Source organism: Symphalangus syndactylus, chromosome 5 (assembly GCF_028878055.3).
Source record: "Symphalangus syndactylus isolate Jambi chromosome 5, NHGRI_mSymSyn1-v2.1_pri, whole genome shotgun sequence".
Taxonomy (NCBI): domain Eukaryota; kingdom Metazoa; phylum Chordata; class Mammalia; order Primates; family Hylobatidae; genus Symphalangus; species Symphalangus syndactylus.
The window spans coordinates 13,909,870-13,916,291 of record NC_072427.2 but is presented as its reverse complement, the minus strand read 5'-3'; the positions used below and the strand labels follow the sequence as shown (position 1 = coordinate 13,916,291).

The window sequence follows — 6,422 nt, the reverse complement described above, 5'->3', positions numbered from 1 at the left end:
CTTGAACCCGGAGAGCGGAGGTTGCAGTGAGCCAAGATCACACCACTGCACTCCAGCCTGGCAACAGAGCGAGACTCTGTCTCAAGAAAAACAAAAAACAAAAAAAAACCCCAGTGTGTTAGTTCATTTTGCATTGCCATAAAGGAATACCTGGGGCTGGGCAGTGTATAAAGAAAAGAAGTTTATTTGGGTCACCATTCTGCAGACCATATAAGAAGCACAGTGCCAGCATCTGCTTCTGCTGAGGCCTCAGGAAGCTACCATTTGTGGTGGAAAGTAAAGGGCGAGCAGGTGTGTCATATGGTGAGAGAGGGAGCAAGAGGGAAGGGAGGAGGTTCAGGCTCTTTAAACAACCAGCTATCACATGAATTAACGGAGTGAGATCTCACTCACTACTATGAGGAGGTCACCAAGCCATTCATGGAGGATTCACCCCCATGACCCAAACACCTCCCACCAGGCCCTGCCTCCAACATGAGGGATCAGGTTTCAACATGTGATTTGGAGGGGACAAAAATCCAAACTATATTATTCCATTCCTGGCCCCCCAAATTCATGTCCTTCTCACATTGGAAAATACATTCATCCTTCCCCAATAGTCTCCAAAAGTTCTAACTCATTCCAGCATCAACTCAAAAGTCCAAAGTCTCGTCTGAGACTCAAGGCAAGTTCCTTCCTCCTATGAGCCTGTAAGATCAAAAACAAGTCGTTTACTCCCAATATATTAATACAATGGTGACACAGACATTGAGTGAATATTCCCATCCCAAAAGAGAGAAATCGGCCACAAGAAAGAGGCAACAAGTCCCATGCAAGTCTGAAACCCAGCAGGGAAGACAATACATCTTAAAGCTTCAATATAATCTCCCTTGACCCCATGTCCCAAATCCTGGATACACGGTTGTGTGGGATGGGCTTGCAAGGGCTTAGGCAGCCCTGCCTCTGTGCCTGCTTTGCGATGTGCAGCTGCTGTTCTTGCTCTCATGGGTTGGAGCTGAGTAACTGTGGCTTTTCTAGGCTAAGGTGCAAGTTGCTAGTGGTTCTACCATTCTGGAGTCTGGAGGGCAGTGGCCTCATTCCCGCTGCTCCACTAGGTAGTGCCCTGGTCGGGGCTCTGTGTGGGGACTCCAACCCCACATTTTCCCTTGTAACTAACCTGGGATGTTCCCATCCTCTGGCTGGGATAAGGGAAGCAGCACCCCAAGGCAGCACCGAGTAGCAGCGCACCTGGCCTCGTCCCTGAAACCAGTCTGTCCTCTTAGGCCTCTGGGCTTGCGATGGGAGGAGCAGCCTGGAAGATTTCTAAAGTGCCTTTGAGGCCCTTTTCCCATTGTCTTGACTAGTAGCACCTGCTTCCCTTTCAGTCCTGCTAATCTCTCTAGCAAGTGGTTGTTCCTCATGCCTCTTGGATTCTTATCCTTTGGATTTCTCTCCTGAAATGTTCTTTCCTTCTCCACCATGAGCCAGGCTGCAGATTTTCCAAATTTTTACACTCTACTTCCCTTTAAATTGTAAGTCCCAACTTTAAGTCATTCCTTTTCCCCATATCGGATCTTAGATTGGTAGAAGCAGCATTGCTACTTCTTGAATGCTTTGCTGCATAGAAATTTTTTTTCCTCCAGATACCCTAAGTCATCACTCTGAAGCTCAGCCTTCTACAAAGCCCTAAGACATTGGCACAATGCAGCCAAGTTCTTTGCTAAGGTATAACAAGGGTGACTTGTGCTCCAGCTCCCAATAAGTTTCTCATTTTCATGTGAGACCTCATCAACCTGGCCTTCACTGCCCATATTTCTATCAGCATTTTGGTCATAATCATTTAACCAGTCTCCAACACGTTCTGAGAAATAAAAATGAAATCCTAAGCCTTTCCCCCCACCCAAACTACTGAATGGACCCCCCTCTTGGCCAAGGGGACCCCAAAGAAACCTTAAAACTGAGTCCCAGCCCTGATGCAATGGGAGGTCAAACATGCCTCGTTAGAGCCCGTCCCTTGCTGACCACCACTAGGCTTTCTTCTCTAAAGGCTAAGCAGGAACCAGCCCTTTCTCTTTTTAAAAATTATTTTATTTTACTTTAAGTTCTGGGATGCATGTGCTGAACGTGCAGGTTTGTTACATAGGTATACATGTGCCATGGTGGTTTGCTGCACCTGTCAACCTGACATCTAGGTTTTCAGGCATTTGTCCTAATGCTCTCCCTCCCTCACCCCACAACAGGCCCCAGTGTGTTATGTTCCTCTCCCTGTGTCCATGTGTTCTCATTGCTCAGCTCCCACTTTTGAGAACATGTGGTGTTTGGTTTTCTGTTCCTGTGTTAGTTTGCTGAGGATGATGGTTTCCAGCTTCATCCACGTCCCTGCAAAGGACATGAACTTACTCTTTTTTATGGCTGCATAGTATGGTATATATGTGCCACATTTTCCTTATCCAGTCTATCATTGATGAGCATTTGGGTTGGAACCAGCCCTTTCAAAAGAGTCGCCTCACCACTGATTTCAACCAACCACCTGATGCTGTCCCTCCCTTTTGCAGTTTCAACAGAACAACCAACTAGCATTCCTTCCTGATAAGAGACCACCAACCACTGAGAGGTTCTGGTCAGTCTAGGGAGGCTGTGCACTGACTGAGGGGTTTTGTGTCCACTGCTTCATCTTTTGAAGTCAGAGGCCCAAAAACTCCCCACTCACATCTTGCTAATACTACCATTTTTTTAACATGGGAACCCATGAAGGGGCTTGGAGGTCAACTGCGCATGTGTTTCTTCTTTTGTAAATATTCATGGCTCCTCCTATAGCTTGCTGAATATATATTTGGCCACCTCATTCAGCACAAATCCTTGTTTTATTCTTCTGACACTCCAAGTGCCTGTTTCTGGCTTCTGGCCAGAGGCTATGCTTCCCAGCCATCCAGAATAGCCACCCTGCAAGCTGTAATCATTTATGAGAAATATAGCTCTCCTTTCCACATTTATGAACCTCATCATCCTTTGGTTGACAATTTCAAATTTCCCCTCATCTTCCTGTCTTCTTCTAAGCCCTCCACATTCTTCCAATATCTGCCAATTTATTCATTTCTAAAGCTGCTTCCACATCTTCAGCTATCTTTATAGAAAAGCCCCACTCCTCAGTACCAATTTACTTTGTTTGTCCATTTTGCATTGTTACAAATAATACTTGAGGCTGGGTAATTTACAAAGAAAAGAGGTTTATTTTGGCTCATGGTATGGCAGGCTGTACAGGAAGCATAGTGTCGGCATCTGCTTTAGGTGAAGGCTTCAAGAAGCTTCCACTCATGATGGATGGCAAAGGGGAGCAGGTATATCACAGTGAGAAGGGGGAACAAGAGAGAAAGTGGGGGAGATGCCAGGCTCTTTAAACAACCAGCTCTCCAGTGAACTAGTAGAGTGAGAGCTCATTCATTCCTGGTGAGCAGGGCACCAAGCCATTCATGAGGGGTCCCCCATAATGACCCAACCTCCTCCCACTAGACCCCATCCCCAAAACAGGGGATCAAATTCTCACATGAGATTTGGAGGGGACAAATGTCCCAACCATATTGGGAGCATCTCAGCTCCAGATAATACCAGACTACTAGAGGGAGGAACACTGTGGGGTCTTCATGCTAGCTGCTTTCCATTGACATTTTCCTGGCCTCCAGACCTAGAAACAACCAAAAATAACTTGGTGAGTGTACTGAAGTTATTTATCAACCATTTACTGAGACCGCAATGCTGTAAAAAAGAAAGGGCTTAACACTAGGTTAAGCCTAGTGATACTGGAAGATTTTGTTTCAATGTACTATATTTCTAACATCTTTCCAGAATCATCTGTCCCAAAACAGAAACCATCTTGTTTCCTAGGCATGCTATCAGAACGGGAAAATAACTAAATTTTTCTTCAAAAAATAATTGCAAAATCCACATTAATGAAATACATTTTTAAGAAGTGAAATAAGAGATAAAAATAGCTAATATTTGTGGCCAACCACTGTTCGGTATATTGTACATCTATTAACTCATTCAAGCTTCACAATAACCTGAGGAGGAAGACAGTATTTCTATCCCCATTTTGCAGATGAGGGAACTAAGGGACAGAAGAGCTAAGGAGCTTTCCCAAGTCACACTTAAGAGGCAAAATAGAGACCCCCTCACCCCAGAAGCAAGGCTCCATGGTCTATGCCCTTAACCATTGACCTCTCCTGCCCTTCACACATACCTCTGTTAATCAAAAGAATAGGTCCAACAATGACGACTTCACTTCCTAAGTGAAACCATAGGTTTAAGGTAGTAACAGGCTACATTATAGACCTTAACAAACCATACTGAAATTCTTCTAGAAGAGCAGTCAATTCGATATATCATATAACTTTAAAATAATGATGGGCCAGGCATGGTGGCTCGCGCCTGTAGTCCCAGCACTTTGGGAGCCCAAGGAGGGAGGAGCCCTTAAGCCCAGGAGTGTGAGACGAGCTCTGGCAACATAGTGAAACCATCTCTTTACATTTTTTTTTTAATTAGCCAAGCATAGAGGCACATGCCTAGCTACTCAGGAGGCTGAAGCAGGAGAATCACTTGAGCCCAAGAGTTTGAGGCTGCAGTGAGTTATGATCACACCACTGCACTCCAGCCTGGGTGACAGAGCCAGACCTTGTTTCCAGAAAAAAAAAAAAAAAAAAAGATGTCACACCACATTTTCAAACACAAACACATTACCTAGCAATCATTATCAAAAGCCTGTGCTAACTGGGTTAAAATCAGAAACCTAACTGGTGGTTTCGGACAGAAACCTAGAAACTGTGCTATGGACTGAATGTTTGTGCCTTCCCAGAATTCATACACTGAAGCTTAATCTCTGATGTTACGGTATTAGGATGTGGGGCCTTTGGGAAGTGATTAGGTCGTGAAGGTAGATCCCTCATGAATGGGATTAGTGCCCTTTTATGAGGGATCCCAGAGAGCTCCCTCACCCTTTCCCCATCATGTGAGGATGCAAGAAGTTAGCAGTCTGCAAAGTATAAGAGAGCCCTCACCAGAACCCGATCATGCAGGCACCCTGATCTCAGACTGACAGCCTCTAGAACTGGGAGAAAGAAATTTCTGTTGATTTTAAGCTACCTAATCTATGGTATTTGTTATAGCAGCCTCAGTTGACTAAGACAAATGGATTCAATTTTGTCTTAAGTTCTTGGTTTCCAGTAAACCAGAAGTAACTTAATAATGCAATGCTGACCGCTGGGATTTTTCAGCCAGGTCTTCTCCAGCTCCCAGAAATGCTGGACTGACCATGTATTTTTAGGGACTGTCCTTGCTTCAGAGCCTGAAGGACTTTCTATTTTCATTCCTCTCACAGTAACACAGAGAGGTGGCCAGGATCTCTCTGAGAAGCACAAACCTGGCCCAGTACACACGAGCTCATCAGTCACTCAGGGGCCTCTTCTTCCCCAGACTCCCCAGGAAGCATAAGCTTCTAGGATGAGCTCCCCAGAGCACTTCCCTTCTTATTTACCAGGAAGAAGGTCTTAGAGGCTGCTCCCCCAGTCTTCTTCCAGGCCCAAAGCCTTACCTCTTGCCTCTGCTTCCATTTCTGCTAGGTTCTCTTATTCCAGTCTGTACATGTCAGAAGCCGTCCGGAGCCTCAAGAGAAGAAGAAAGAGCCATGGTGAGTCGTTTTACATTTTCCAAATGAACAATGAATTCCTAAAAGAAAACCTCAACTTGCAGCATTCCTGCCCCCAGGAACTCCTAGCAGGAGAGCCCAGGTCCCAACAAAATGCATGGCAGCTGCTGCCCAGCCTCTGAGAGAATTAAGAGGCATTAGAGCCCCAAGTAGCCGCAGAACAACATCCTGTCCAGCCATCCAGCAGCTGGCAGGCTCCCCTTTTCATGATGCCCTTTCCGCTGCGCCCTAGGGGGCTCACCTCTTGCAGCCTTGACAGCGCAACTCTTGCCAGGTCCCAGCGGGAATGAACTGGAAACCTCCTGGGTTTCCAGCAGCTGCTGTGCTTCTGAACTGACTCTTCCTTGAGGGTGGCAGGCGCCCTGCCTCCTTGTCTGCAGCTGTGGGTTTAGACAAAGTGCATTAGGCTTCTCTTCTCCCCCGGGCCAGCAGGGTTTTAGCCCTACCCACTTAGGGGTCATTTCCACAAAATAAATATCCCCCCGGCTGATAAATCCCCCCATTCTTCCTTGATACGGGGTCTCTTCAGAAACACAACAGCCTAGGTTTCTTCCTCTTTCTCACCCAACCTGCTCACTCACCTCCATCTCACACTGCCACCCCCACCCCCAGCACAGCCACCAGAACCACCAGTCCTCAGCTTCAACTGAGCCCCTGGGCTACTTCAGCATGTTCTCCTCACATTTGAACTCACATACATCTTCCTACAAGTTCCCTCGCCCTTTCACGGGCCGAAGCTCTGCCT

The 6,422-nt window shown here is 46.3% G+C and overlaps 1 long non-coding RNA gene across 3 annotated transcripts in view; it reads right to left on the bottom strand.

Moving 5' to 3' along the window:
• Nucleotides 1–3,186: 3,186 nt before the first annotated feature.
• LOC129482040 (uncharacterized) overlaps nucleotides 3,187–6,422 on the bottom strand; it is a 37,584-nt gene continuing 34,348 nt past the window's right edge. For all 3 annotated transcript variants that reach the window (XR_010121000.1, XR_010121002.1, XR_010121001.1), the window contains 3 exons: nucleotides 5,919–6,057; nucleotides 5,564–5,634; nucleotides 3,187–3,661 (listed from right to left, as the gene is read on the bottom strand). This is a non-coding gene — a long non-coding RNA (uncharacterized lncRNA). The remainder of the gene's footprint in view (nucleotides 3,662–5,563; nucleotides 5,635–5,918; nucleotides 6,058–6,422) is intronic.